The sequence below is a fragment of the Lichenostomus cassidix genome, chromosome 1Aa, assembly GCF_008360975.1.
Source record: "Lichenostomus cassidix isolate B80296 chromosome 1Aa, HeHo_3.0, whole genome shotgun sequence".
NCBI lineage: Eukaryota > Metazoa > Chordata > Aves > Passeriformes > Meliphagidae > Lichenostomus > Lichenostomus cassidix.
The window spans coordinates 44,221,470-44,237,559 of NC_139480.1; positions in this window are offsets into that span (position 1 = coordinate 44,221,470).

Below are 16,090 nucleotides of genomic sequence, written 5' to 3' on the forward strand. Positions count from 1 at the left end.
TGAGATTTCAAAATGAAAGTCAATACTCCTAAATTTGCATAGGATTACTGCTTATGTATGTGAAACGTTTTTTCTAACAAAACCAGAACCATTTACTGATTTTATTTTTTTTCCCCTTCTCTGTCCCTCCCTCTCTAGGGCAAAGGAGAGCTTTGTAAAAAGTGAACTGCTAGTAAATAAAGAGTTAAACCGAAGGCAGGCTCACTGGTTTGTTGAGATCTGTCAGAGTCTGAGTGGCTGGCTACATATCTGTCTCAGGAACAATAGCTACCTGTATTCTGCACGGGCTGCTGGGCAGGCACTAGCAGTCTGGAGAAGGTCTGCCTCTGTTAGAGGCTTTTTAGTGGGAATCCCTAATGACAGCCCTACTTCTCATTGGGAGGGGGGAGAGAAACCTTGTCTACTCTGTTGATGAGGGACAGAGCTTTGATCATTTTCATTCAGCCTTGACTTGGCCCGAGGTTTAGGCTCGCAGTCCTGAAGTGGAGCAGGCTCTCTTCTCTCTCACACACGCACACTCACTCCCTCGCACACCCACACACACCCCTGTGCTGCTCGGTGCAGGCAGATTAGTGTCACGGCTCCAACTGAGGCACACAGCAATAAACATAGCACAACCAATCTCCATGGTGGCAAGAGGGGGCACTGGAGGTGACAACAATGGAGAAGGATCTTTCTTCTGACAAGTTTTAGGTAAGAGAGACTATTTATACCCTCTGCCAAGAATTTTATAGCCTTCTAAATAAGTTAGAAATTGGTAGATTGCAAACGTGCCTTGTTATGGGAATATCTTAGTTTACTGTCGTATCCAGGCTGTTACTAGCGTTTAATCTGTTACTGACGTGCTTTGTGCTATGAGAATGTTTGCAGAAAGCAGACAGGCTATTTTTTTTTTGTGGAAGTGCTGGCTACTATAGCTGTGTTCTTAAAAATATAAGATCTCTAATATTTGCATTTTTAAAATTTATTTTGGCTATTTTAAAATTACGCTTATCGATCATAAATATCCATATCTGATAAAATGTTGTGTAGCTGATAGCACACATGCAATATTAAAACAGTGCTCCCTCAAAGCTAATTTGTAATTATTTTTACACCCTTAACTGCACTAGGGTCAGAGAGTTTTAAAAATTAATGAGGTTCCCTGCTGAGTTCACATAGTATAATCTACATGAGTTGTTGCTGCAGAGGGGTGAAATTATTCCTGCATGTTTTTAATTAGGTGTAGAATTTTTGTTTCGATATATTTCTTTCAAACACTCCTTTAAACATCAATTTATGCAACCTGCAGTATGAAGGGAATGGCAATCCGTTTTTAATAATGACAAAATGAGGGTGGGAAATACAGGGCATACAGTGGCAATACAACACAAACATTTGCTGGATGCGTTTTCTGATTTCATGTGTTAGATCTGTGTTAGATTCCTGCAGCTGTGATCAGCTTCACCTATTTACAAATAACTACTGCACTAGGGAGAGGAAAACGAGCAATACTTAGTGCTTTGTGTGAGATTGGAGTAATAGGTTACTGATGTGTTTGGAACATTAAAAAGAATTGTTTGAGTACTTGAAAAGATATATAAAAGAGGAGAGGAATGGTGTGAAAAGAGGCAGTAAAAATGAAATAATGTACTATCCCTTTTCCTGGAAACACGAGACAGATAGTATCATCAGTGCTCCTGGAAAGTAGGATTTGCTGAATATCCTCAAATGGAAGGACTCAAAGGAAAAGGGGAGGGAGCTGTTTACTATGAAATTTCCATATTGAAATTGTCAAAGTTTCATACCGCAAGATTTAAAGTGTTGTTTATAATTTATTTTAATCTACAGTGCATTATGTTTAAATGGCAAACATTTTAAAGCTGAGTATAGTGTAATCAGTGCTAAAGACATGTCTTCCATTTGCAAGACCCACTCTGAGCTTCCTGTGATATATTGTTATGTAAATACGGTGCAGCAAGGGAAAGCAGCACTATGGAGATTCAATTTACTTTGAAAGTTGTTCATTATGGAAGGGATGAATGTTATTTATTGGATGTGAATCAAAGGCTAGAAATGACTTTTTCACTGTGAAGTCTATTGTGATGGGTGCAGCGTGATCTAATCTTTTTAATTTTGGCTTTCACACCAGTGGAGATGAAAAGAGATCTGAGCTCATTTATTGGTTGCTAAGTCTTACTGAAGGCCTAAGTACCATTCTTGGTTGCTATGGCCAATCTGACCTCAATCTATGCAGTTTTAGGGACTTAAGCAATCCCTTTTTTATTTAGGAGCATGTACCTTGATTTATGTCCAAAATTGTGCCTGAATGTCTTTGTCTACAAGTGATAAATGGCGGTGTACAATTCATCAGTTCTTACAAGTAAACACTGCTGTCCCACTAAAAATATGTTTTGTTCTGAGTTAATGGTATGGAACAAGCCAGTCTCCACAAATAGCTATCTTTTATTGTAGAGAGCCACTGAAAGTTGGAGCAAAGTGAAGGAAATTGGCATTCATCTTCTCTGCCATTAGCATTTCATTTGTGCTCTCTGGTGATGAGACTGTGTGTCCATGGACAATGAAAGGCTAGCATTGTGTTTCCCCGCCTGAATATATAATTGATCAATTATGAATTTATTTATTCTGGACAGATATTAAAAAGTCAGGAATATGATTTCTTATGCTGCCTGCCACTGTCATATTACTAACTCTAAAAGTATTTGCATTCAAATAAACTGTGTCTTTGCCGCAGGAAATTCCCAGTTTCCTAGGCAAATTCTGTGTTTTGGAGTAATATCAGATATATGAAACTTCCAGACATGTACTACTTGTGCAGTTCTTATTGGTGCTTAGTCTTTCATCTATATTAGAACTTCTTTCAGCAGGAGCTGTTCTAAGAGGTAATTGAGAATATAGAGTGTTTTTTATAATATGAGTAGTAATTTTTTTTTTGCATTGAAATTGCTGGTAGCCACTCAACTTGTCCATAGGCAGAACAAATGTGATATGGAATACACAGTAGCAGAAGCAAAATATTTTGCTGGATTTTTTGGTCATTATTATTATTATTTAGTTTTTTGCTATTTTTTTAATGCAGTAATAATAAATATCTAAAACTACATCAAGCAGGATGTTAATATGGCTTCTGAAAAATTTGCTGCTGTAGATTTACTAGTCCGTAGAGGGAAAAGTCAGATCAGTTGTTGATCTTAGTACTTGAGTGTATTATAAATATATTGCTTAAAAACCTGAAATATTTTCTTTTAAAAAAATGTGAGGAATAGCTGGATATAATAGAGTTCAGTATAGCTTTGGACAAAAATCATTCTTCAGTTGTATGCATTTTAAAGCTAGTGTATTAGAAGAAAAAGTAGTATTTACTGAAGCCTGATTTCTATTCATAGCTTATTTTAAATATTAGGCTACAGTGAGGGTTAGTATTTTAACAGAAACAATTTTTAATCCTCCTGAGGTGGATTTTTAAAATTTGAATCTACGCTGGTAACAGATTTTCCCCGTACACTTAGTAAACGATAGTTGTTGAGATCAGTTCTCAACGAGATGGAATTTACAAAGGCTTCTGGAACTACTGAGCTGCTTTGCAGCATCAGATTGATAGCAGAATTTGCAGAGCCAGTTCCTTGGGGTTAGTTCACAATAGTGCTGCTGCTTCAGGGTTTTTAAGAGTTATTAGCAGCTATTGCTAAAAATGGTCTGAGATGTTAGTTACAGAACTAACCTGGATTTTCTTTTTGTAAAAGTGCTTTGTAATTATCCAATATTCACCTACTGACTGCTTTACACAATGAGAAACTCTTAAATCAGTCCTGCACACTTGGAAGTAGATTTATGAGATTTAATATAAGCACTACCAAACAAAAAGATCATGTTTTTTTAAAGAGAAATTACTTAGAAAAAAACATTTAAATAAACTAATCAAGAGAAAGTTATTGTTACTAAAATGTGTTTCAGGGTTTACTATTCCTTTCTACAATTGTAAGGAAAAAATAGCTAGCTCACTAATCTTATGAAAATTTTTCATTTGGTAGGACAGCAGCTAAAGAAGCTTTGTTGAAGGGTTTACATCTTTTGTCTTTTGCACACCTGTATTTAAGTTATCTGGTTCTGCACGCATAGGCAGAAATTGCTTTTGGAGTAAGGGTTTGTAGGATCAGGACACACAGTATATCCTTATTCTTCTTATCACAGTTTGGTCATCTAAAATTCAAGTATAGTATGAAATACTCCCTTCAAAGCCACAGAATTCTGCATGAAAGAAGAGAATGCAGACATTCTGTCTTTGTGTTTCAGTAGTACATAATAAAGTGTGGATTAACTGGCAAAAATGCCACTACCACCTCGGTGGACTACCGAAATAAGAGGAAAAAAAAGATTGCTGTTTTTTGAGAATTCCTTCAGCTTATGAAACAAGTTTCCTTCACTGGCAGTACAGTTTTAATTTTTGTAGCAGACTTTCCATTTATGAAAACATATAAGTAAGATCCATCAAATTGCAATTTGTCGCAAGAAAACAGGAAATTTTATAAGCTTATTGTAACCAGTGGTCATCTCTGAATAAAGTCATTATTCTTCCTTTACAACAGCTGCCTTATTAGCTAATTTATAGTCCAGGTTTTGAAATAAAGGTAAAACAGTGGAAAACCCCTGTATTTTTGCTCTATCAAATGTATGATTTTGCATGTAATCTTTCCAGTAACATGCACATATTTTGGACATATTCACTGTGACCTCTGTTAAAGAAGAGTCTGCTTTGAAAGAAAAATAAAGGATTATATTATCATATTATGTATAAATAAGTGCATGATCATAAATCTTGTTAGTTTCTTTTTCTCTCCCTCATGTTTTCCATGAGATGTACATATATTCTCTCACATGTATGCAGAGTGAATAAGCTGTGACATGTAAAACCAGTTCCCACAATTTTTTGAATTTTGGATGAAGCCAAAACCGTGCAAGAATAAATTTCTGAAAGGTACACTTAGTTTTGACTGAGGTTTTTTTCTACACCTATTAGGCTAGAATAGGTCATACACTGGTAAAATTGTGCAGAGGAATTATACATTAAATATGCTGGAGTGTTTTTTCTTTTGACTTTGATAAGGTCTGTCTTACCCAGCCTGCTCTTGCCCCTGGCCATAAATGATGAGCAAAGTATTGGGTTTATTGATAAAAGCCCTTGACTCCTCTTCCTTTCAACTGGGACAACAGAGTCACCCACCTGAGGCTGGGGACAATCCTCTTGCTCTCACACAAGCAAACAACTCCTATTTGTCTTTATCACTGTCAGTATTTGTTGGCACACATGCATTTGTATTTCCTGATTGATCTAAGGCTACTAATGTATTCTTATTCTTAATTTCCTGGTGTAATTTGCCATAGCTCAGTGTCTGGCTCTACACAATTCTTGCCTCTCTCTTGAGATACCTTATTGACTAAAGTCATGCAGAGGATGGAGCAGTGTCTGGGTGGCTCGTGTTGTTATTTTGCCTGCAGAGGAGGACTTCTAAATTTGATGATGAGCAGCACAAACCCCTTTAACATCTGATAGTTGACCCAGGTATCATCAGTGTGGCATCCCTCCTCTCCTCCTCATCATGGCTATTGTCAGTATGTAACTCGGCACACCAAAGCTGCTTGAGAAAAGGGTAATTGGGATTAAATAATCCATTACTCAGTAAGAGTCTTCCTGTGTACTTGAGACAGAGGTCCTATCAAATAGAGAAAAAAGATAGTTGTGTAATGAAACATGGTGTAATGAGGTCCGGTTCTGATTTCATCATCAACCTTAATTTTGGTTTGTCTCTTATTGCTTATTTGATAATTTTGTATCTTTTATCATAATAGTCAATGAAAAATTCTGTGTGTTTATATACAGGGAGTGTGTGTGTGGTTTACTTAAAGTTTGTGAGAGTTGTAGCTTTGAATAACATCCATTTTGTTGAAATGAACTGGCAACCAGAATATACCCACAAGGGTGTCTGAATATTATTTGCCACATTGTTTGGTTTGCTGTAAATCAATAGATTCTACCAGAGCCTGGCTGAGCAAGAGCACTTTGCTTTGTCTCTCTCTATCAATTTCATCATCTTCAATCATCTTGATGATACTATTGACAAATTATATCAAACATTTTCAGGCCTCGAATACAGGGTGACATATCATTCTCTCTTCAGAATGCAAGGAAGAAGTAGTTTCTATCCCTTTGGCTGGAGATGTTTAGGGCCACCCGCTCAGAAATTTGAGTCTGCTTGAACTGCAGGCCAAGCTGTCCTCCACTAAACTCAATGCCTTTGTGATGTGAAGCACCTGAGGAAGGGTCACTTGCTTAGCAGTGCTGTGGTTGTGTGCAGGAAGGAGTGAGCAGGAGCCTTTCACTGCAGCTCTGCTGACCTGGGCCAGCAATGCCACAGAAAGTGCAGGCAGTCCTGTTACACCACCCTACCCACCTTGCTCCTGCACTTTTTGCAGCAAAATTACCTGCCAGAGTAATTTAGAGTGTCAAATTACGTGGTGATTAGGATGCTTCTCTTCTCTGCACTTGCATCTTGAAAGGATCTGATCCAGTGTTTCTTGCTCCACACTGGTGGTGTCATTTCTTGCAAAAAAAAGCATTTGAAACAGTCTGTATGTCAATTTGTTAGCTGAAGATATTATTCCCTTAAACCTCAATGAGAAAGTAGACCCCTTTGAATTCCAGTTTCAGTTCTCAATGCTCTAAAAGTGCAGTGCTGTGATTAAATTGCAGGTGCACTACTAAAATGGATAGGTTATATTTTCCAGAGGTGTCTCTCACCTCTGTGGGTTTTTTTTCTAGCCAGTCAAGGTATTTCCTTCAGCTTCTTCTGCTTTTGTTCAATCTACTGTTATTGATTGCATGGGCTCCAGCCCTGTGCTTTAAAGAGGTAGGAGAAGTTTGCTCTTTCATTTCTTGCAAGTAAATCCTCAAGCACTTCTACAAAATCATCTTTATCTTCAATAACAGCTGTCATCTTCCTCTGGGCCTGTGGCACCAGAAAATGGTGGCAGTGTACTCCTTGCTGATGACATTGACTTGAATGAAGAAATGAATTTTTGTAGTGTTATTCTCAGCTTTCAACATTAAATTTTTCAATTTTGCTACAGCAACTGTACTATATAGGCAGCAACAGGATGTCTACAAATAACTTTTTTATCTATCTTCTTTTCATTACTCTTTAATAACGTATCTTCTTAAAAATCTGAATTCCTGTTGTTGTGACAGGGCCTTTGCATCTAAGAGTGGAGAGCTAAGTCATCCAAGACTTTCACTTGGCCATTAGCTGGAAACCATAGATTTGAAAAATGATCTCATTGTTGGAAACTGAACCAGCCTTCATTTTGCTGTTTAACATTTGGTTTCTGTCACTGAGGAATATTGTAAATTGAAAGAGAGTGAGTGTGATGGGGGCACTGTAAGATCCTCTGTCCAATTAAACTATGAGCTTGGCGTGTCTTGGCAGGGTTGTTGCATTGACACAGATGGCAACTGTACTGTCCCATCCCAGGAATGCTGATTTGAGCAGACTGCTCTTCTTTCTGTGATGAGAACACAAATTCACACCTAACATTCAGTGAAGGTAAAAAAAAAGAAAAAAAAGCATAATACTGAGTATTATTTCCCCATAAATTACACCTTTGAAAAATTTTATTAGAAAATAAAAATCTGGTGGGGTGAAGGGCATGGTTTTAGAAAATTGCTTTCTGGACGAAGGAGCTAGTAGGTGGTTTGGACAAAAAAAATTTGAAAATGTGAGTAAATGTGTACTGATATTTCAGAAAATAACCATCATTATAGTAACTTGTGATCACTGCTATCTGCATTCAGCACATTGGTTCAAACTGTTATTGCACAAATCTGACATTTCTTTTTTCTCTTCACCACCTTCCATGTCCATGAAATGGACTTAAAAGCTAATATTTGTCCTTACACATTCTTTATATCTAGAAATTCTTCACAACTGTAGGTATAATAAAAACCAATATTCAGATACATTCTTGCACCATAATGCGCATTTGGATTGTCAGTTTGCTTTAGCATTTGATTGAAAACAATAGACAAGGAATATCTATTATTTACTCTGTGTGTGTATATATTTATATTTATTCACATTAGTCTGCTGTGCAACCTCTAGACTCACCCACACCCACCAAAGCTCCAAATCCATTCTGTCATGCATGGTTTGATTTTTTCAGTAAGTACATATTTCATATAGATGTTAAAGCTTTAATACATTGGAAAAATAAAATAAAAAAACAGTTCTGTTTCTTCTAGATTGTTCAGAGTTCTGGCACTGCATGCACACATCTCTTGAGCAGAAACTGTCTGCAGGGCCTAATAGCTACACAGGGGAGAAATTGTGTTCATATCCTGTTTGCAGTAGTTCTCAGAACTGGGAGGATAGCCCCTCCTTTCTCTGGATTTTCCAGGATACTTTTTGTCACCTCTTACTCAGCGCTGAGTGTTTGGTAGTCTCCCTTGTTCTTAGCAAGTTGCTAGAAGTTGTTATTGTGTTTTGTTTCCATAATACACTTCTTCCTGTTTGTGTGCCCAAGAGCAGAGATTTATTTTAAGAACAATTTACTCAAACTGCAATGAGATTAACTGGGCCTGGCAGGGGAAGCCATTCTGAGGGACTGTCTGCCTGAACATGCCCTCTCCTTTTGATGAGAGCAATTCCCCACCTTGGGGTTTTTAGCAGCCCCCTTGGGCAGTCTGTAGAGAATAGCAACTTCTCTTGCATTTGGCTGCTCAGTTTTGGCCACCTGGTGACTCATGGCTGTCATGTCAAAATGTCACTTTTTTGGAATAATCCAATTGGGTTGAGATTGATGGAAAAGTTGAAGCGGGTAAAAGAAAAATTAGCAGATTATTCATGTGCAGACCATCCAAATAAATAAATAAACAAATACAAGTTAATTCTCAGTACAATCTCTCTCTAAAACAAGTGATTGACACCAGAAAAAAATGGGTTTTTCCCCTAGATAAACTATTTAAATAGAAAAATGTCATGGACAAAGGACTTTCTCAGTGCTTTTTCCCACAGTAGAGGTAGTATTACAATGTACCTCTGAATATTCACGCTGATCTTTTTTTTCAAATCCTTTTCCTGGTACTGTCCACTGCGCTGTTCTAGAAGCAGGGAAAGGGGGGCAGGAGTTTGGGAAGTCCCCTTCTTTGCAGTCAGCTGACTTTCCCTGTGCTGATTACATAGCTCAGTATCCCTCCATTTCACTTATTTTCCGGCCTTTGTGGGTTATAGTTTATGAGGACTGAGGTGTTTCCTTCATGGAGATGGATACATCTATGCAAGTGTGATGGAGAAAAGGGAAACAGCTGGGATTGGGATGAACCTCCTGCTGCAGTCTGTGCGATGGGTTAGAGGTGACTCCTCTGCTTTGTACATGAGATCTCCCAGATTTGACCAGAAATTTGACCCCCAGCCCTGGAGGTTTATCCTCCTCCACTATCCTGCCCCAGCTTGCCCAGCCAGGCTTGGCACTGGCCAAATCTGGAGACTTCAGGTTAGCGAGGCAGGTGATGCTGCTGCAAGGTTTCTATGGAGACAGAAGTGGAAGATGAGAGACAACTAATAAGAGCTCAACTCGACCAGCTCCTGGATAGTAATTTGAAAATAAGGACTTTTAAAAATAACCCTTTACCTTACTTTCCCCCACCTAATCTTTGTTTCTGAAGAAAGAAATCAGAAAGGCAGTGGGTTGCCAGCAGCAATGAATGAGAACTCTCACTCACCACTTTCATCTGTTGGCTGTCATGCAAGACCTGTAAGTAGTTTACTAGAACTGGCTGCAGGCTTATAAAGTGTGTGGTAATTGTAGTTTTGGACTACAGGAAAACGTGAAATGCATTTTAAAGGTGTTTTTCCACTCCTGTTTTCATCCTTTTGAATGCAGTAACTTCAAGGATGGCACAAAGGCTCTTTCTAAGCCATGAACTTGCACTAGACATTAACTGTGGCAAAATACATGTGTATTTTACTGAATTCAAAATACTTTTTGTGTGTTGTACCCATATTGCAAACAAGATCTGGGTTGTTATTCCCTTTAATTTGTTTTGTTTCTCTTTATCCTTCACAGCGTTGTCCCTACACTGACAACTTCTAATGTAGACATTAGAATGTTTCAAGAGAAATTTTATGAAGTTTTTTCCAAGAATGATCTTAGAAGGTCATCAGGTATCAGTGAAAAAGGGAATTTTTTGTCAAGTCTCTGTTTGACTTGCTTTTTTTTTTCCCTCCCCAAAGGGTTTAGGAGGTGAGAAATTATGATTGTATCAATTTCTTACATAAATTTGAAACTTATACAACAGGCCATAATTGGAATTAAGGCTGAATTTAGTGCTTTCAGTCTCACGTTTAATGTATTTTTGCTGCTGTTATGTTATTATGACGCTTGGATGCTCATATTAACCTTCAGAATACAGGAAATAGATCAGATTTTGACTCAACTTAATCAATTGTTAAAAAATCTATTGAGAAATTAAAAGTAAAGAAAAAAGAGTACACTCGGGAAAGGCAGGAAATCTACAACTTAGTATAATAAGCCAATTCCCATGCATGCTAATGCTGCTGAGAAAACTCCCCAGAGACACAAAGTGGTGGCAAAGATCAGCAACCTGCTGTTTGTGCAAACTGGGAGCACTGTTGGTTGATTCAGGTAAAGTTCAGTTGGAATAAACTCCTGCACTTCATACCTCAGTTGAGAGGCACTTCTGAAATTTTAGAGAAAAAAAATCTCTTTGTGTGGACAAGTGGGAGCAGAGTGTCTGGTTGAGTTGAATGAGAAAAGTTATTTTGTTGGAAAAAGACATGAACAAGGAGGGCATTCGAACTTTGCGCATTCAGCAAACATTATTTCTAAAGTGTCGTAGAAAAATTCAATAACCTTTATAAAAAGTTAACAAAAATGAAGCACCACTATAGCGTAAACCAAAGAAATGTTAGTTCACCTCTAAATGCAAATTCTTGGAGGTTGTGTAATTTTCCATTACACGGACATTTTCTATCTTGTCAGTCTTGTTTTGGAAACAGAGAAAGGAAAAGGAGCAGGGTGTTGAGGAAGGAATAGCTAAGGCTTATTTTAATTAATAGTGATTTAAGTATGAGCAATTTCCAGCATCTTAGTATTTCTTGCAGAAAAGAAGAGAGTGGTTACTGTCTACTAGGAGTTTTATTTTTCCCTTTGATGTACTCTGCATTCCTCCTGTTGATCATAATATACTTAACAGTTGTGCTTGCAGACTTGAAAGTGTAACACATGCTGATTTGTCCTCCCAGAGGCATGCTAGATTTGACATGCAATACACAATTTGACTTTTTAAAATACTGTATTTGTCACTGTTGAAGAGCTTCTAAGACTGTAAACATCATTAGTTCATAAAAAAACAACAACAAAACCAACTGCTAAACACATCAATTGCTATAGCTTGCTGTGTTTGTACATATACACAGGTATAAATTTAGAATATTCATAAAAATATTGAATGTTGCAATGGGGTAGTACCATAATATGTAAAAGCAATTTTCAGAAGATTTTTACTACTGTAAAATAATCCCTCTGGTCCTAGAATTGGTGTTCCACAGCAACGTGCTGGTAACGACTTGCTGTTTGGAGTACCTCTTAGAGATGTCAGAATAAAAGTAGGGTTATACTGCTGGCAGTGCAGAAAGCAGGTCACTTTCCAGGGACAGTCAGTGAAACTTAGTCAGGTAAGTGTGGAAGGTCCCCTGGGAAAGTGATGTAGCACCTAAATACTTCCTAATTTTTATAGCACATCATAGACTTTCCTGGATTGCCTTTTAAACCCTGCACCAAGTGACAGCAGTGGAAATGTTGCCAGAAGGATTGGTAGACATTCCTATCCATTTGTGGAAAATAATTGAGACTGTATGAAGGTAGTGGTGCTTTTGGGGTAGCAACCATCACCACAGCCTGGGAACATAATTAATTAAAATATTATTTCTTCTTTCTCTTAGTTAGCCCTGCTGGCACAATTTAAGCTTAAATTTAATATATTTAATGATGTTTAATAATATTTAGACTAGTCCAGCTGGCATGAGTCACAACAAGGGAAAAAAACCCCCAGTTTTGATATCATTCACTTAGATACTCGTGGTGGGTCCTAACACATGTCTGTAGAACAGAAGAGTGCTAACTTGTGGTAGTACTACTGCAGGGCACTTTTAGGGAGTGGGGACCAAATGTTAACATTTTCTGAATGTTTCTTTTAAAAGAGATCATTAGGATGCAATTTTGCATCCTAATACAGCCTTGGTTCTGCTTCTGTGTAGGTTTTGTTGTTTGTTTTTTTTAAATCCATCCTTATGAGCTTTTCTTTAGTTGCTTTACAAATTCCATTGTTCTGGAATGCTGCTCTCATGTGAGATAGCACCCTTGGAGGGGGAGAATCAGAGAGAGAGAAGGGGGCATTGAAGCAACTTGAGCTAATCTTATTCATCCCTCAAATTATCCTTGTTCCACAGGACTGTCTGCCTGGTGAGTATAGGATAGCCATCCATCTGCAACTCTGTAGAGCTTGTTGCAGGCTGAGGTCAGATTTCTATAGCTTTTGCTAACACAGGGGGAGAGCAACCTGTTGGAAAACCTATTTAATTGTCATTTTCCCCCTCCATTCAGAGTCATCTCTTCAAATGTTTTTTTCTCTTCTATCTTTAAGCATTCTCAGAATTGTAAATTGAATTGACAGAGAGGACCATTTCTTAGCTTAACAAATTTCACTAACTGATGGTGTTTTCTACTATTCAATCTTATTTTTTCCCCTCTTAATGTCATCTCATTATAACTATCATATATTCCACACCACACTAAGTGATTTAGTGAATCTGGTGGAATATAGACAAATGTGTTCCCTTGGCCATTGGCTCAGTTAGCATCCGTTCTCTCAAACTGAAAGAAATTGTGTCTTATTTTTAAACTTTATTCTCCATCAATTTCCATTCCCTCCATTTTATTCTTTTTGGTAGGGCTCAGGATAAATGTGCTGTTCTTCTGAGGTGTTTTTTACCTCTTCTGAGCAGGTCCCTGAGCCTCCAGCTTTCTTGGTATTGCATATAAAGTGGTAGTTTTGGCCAGGTTGAGCATTTGTTAAGATAAAGGAATCACCTAACAGGTCAGAGGGATTTCCTGCATGGTGGTTTTAATGCTCACAAATACTATGGTTAATTTAAATAGAGTCATAACTAGATATGGGTGTCAGCTCAGGAAAGAGACTTGTGGACTAAAATAACATGCCAGGGTTGACTGCTAGAGCAGGAGTGCTGGGAGGAGAGAGAGAGTTTCTTAAACAAGAAATTTACTGCTGTGTTCACCAGGTGAATGGGTTGAAATAAGAATTTGGAGGGAAAAAAAGAGAGGTGTCTCTGTCTTATGTTACAATTCAGATTTGGCTCCCCTTACCCCAGGACATGTGGGGAAAAGATGACTAGAGAACAGGCAGATAATGTTTCTTCTGCTGCCCAGGAAGAGCAAGTTTTAAAGCCCTTGCTGGAAGGGTGGAGCTGAGTTGTGGAACTCAGTGCCAGAGGAAATTAGGGAGAGCAAAGGCCTAAGTTAAAAATGGAATTAGTGAGGTTCATGGAGGGTAGACATCACGGTGGCTATGAAATGTGACTGTCATGATGTACCTTGGTCATTCAAGTTAAGTTTCAATCTCTAATTTCACCAGAAAGTGGGAGGAATATGTCCTAGTTTTATAATCTTCATTAACTGCCTGCTCTGACCCTAGTCAAGGACAAGCATACACGGCACTGGCAAGACTATTCTTGCAGGTCAGGGAGCTTGGATTTTTTTTCTCCAGAAATAGGAGATGTTTATTTGGTGTATAGATCTATATTTTTTAAAGACTGTACTGAAAATGAATTCTCAAATTCTAGCATCCAGGCTTTGCTCTGGTTTGCATAGATGCAATGCACAGGTGTTCAGGTCTTCTCTTTGTGCAGCTCTGAGTGTTGTGTAGAACTAAATTCCTATTCAGTTACATCGTCCTCATCACACTCCACCCTTCAGGATGGATCCAGCTGGGGTGTCACTTTTGTACTTCTAGAAACTGCAGCCTGTGGGTTTCCCTGTTGCTTTTGAGATAGTTTATGTTTTTAAAGTTATACCCAGAGGAGCTTAATTTTGTGTCAGACTAGCTAGATTTTTACATCACACTTGTAATTTTGTGTCAGACAAGATAGGTTTAATAGATTCTGAATCTCTTTCTCTCCCTGATAAGGATGACTTTTTATTTTATATTTTGTACTGGTACTGAAAGAGGGCTTTGGTTGAATACAAGCTATTTAAAGATTGATTTTCTATTAAAAGTTTTATAATTAGAGCAGAAAAAATACCAGAAATTACTTCTTATACTATTTTTTTCTGTAGCTTCTTGATAGATGGCAATCTTGAACATGTTTGGAATCAGCCCATTAAAGCATATTTGAGGCATAAATTCCAGGTTTATGGTAGTATGCTGAATATTTCTGGAAAATGTGGCTGGCACATAGTGAGTTATGCTGTTGAGTTCTTCAGTCTTAAAACAAATATCTACAAGTGCATCTTGGTCCATTCCCCACTGAGAAATGAAAAATGTTTTTTATTTTTCTATATTCTGTTCCTGGAAGAAGTAAAATAAAACTAGGAAGCTGGTGGGGATGGACTGAGGTGAGTGGGAGAGACATTAGCAGTACTGAAGGCTATGACTACTTTAAATTTTTAAAAGCCCTACTTGGACTTTGAAATTTAGGATATTTAGTAAAGAAAAAAATGCTAATTTAATTAGCATTTTCATTTATGGATAATTCTGTTTCAAGTTGTCCCTTCCCAAAACTAGTTTTAATATTGGTGTTAACTGTTCCAAGAAAATAGAAAGCAAAGATTGCTTTTAGATTGGGGGTTGGGAATATACTTAAACATGAATCCCTGAGGAGGAGAATCACTTGAGTTCTTCTTAGCTCCACCTTAACTGTGTTGAAAAGTTTCAGGAGACAGTTATATGAAATATCCTCCATCATTTTGAAATTTATGGAAAATTATTTTAGAGTATAAATAAAATGTTTACTTGAGCTACTAGTTCACAACTTTGAATTTTGGAAAATAATAGTCCATACATGTTGGGACGGACATTAATTCTCTCAGTAACTGACTAATATATATATATACATATATAAAAATCAGTACTTAATCTACACACTGTAACAACATTTGGGTGGAATTATACCACTTAGATGCCTTGAACCTGAGTTCCTGGAAAATATTTACTGCTTATATTAAACAGTATAGTGATATAGATTTTCAAAGCCTAGGGAAACATCTTTTTGTGTTTATTGCAAATCTTATTGGCATGCAAGTGCCTATGATGGCATGTGAATCCTTGGTTTTCTAGAATTCCAAAATCCAAGGAACACTGTTACAAATTTTTTTTCTAGGCCTATTCTAGCCCACATTTTATATCTGTTTTCCCAGCAAAATTTAAATGACTGAAGCCTGCAGGTTCATAAGTTGTAAGCTTATAGTTAATATTTGGTTCCTGAAAATGCCTCCTTTTCCTGGAAGAAGATCTGAGAGGATACACATTGGTCAGAAATAGCCTCAAGTTCCCAAGCACCAAAGATCTTAGTATTTCATAGCTCTTCCCAGCTCGATTTCAACCTAATTTGGCACATAAATTGTAGTTGACCTCAGACGGAATAATTCAGATGTTTGAACCTCTTAGATGTGTAGCCAAAAGCAAATTGTCTTGTTGCATGTATTTTTAAACATCTGCAAGCTGAGCCGAGAAGCAGAATGCAAATTCTAGGACTTGAAGATACCTGTGAGGTTACGAAAATCCCTTTGGGACTACAGAGGATCCTGGTGCCTATGAACACTTTTTTCCTTCTAGGCATGGTGTATTTAGAAATCTAGTATTTGCTTTAATTTTTGGTAACAGAAGTACAAATGACAATAGAAGCAGCTCATCAATAGTTTATTAGTAAATGTACAGTCTGAGATAATAACTTTTGTAGAACCTTTTAACGCACATTCCATGAGGCCTGAAGGAATTGTTTCT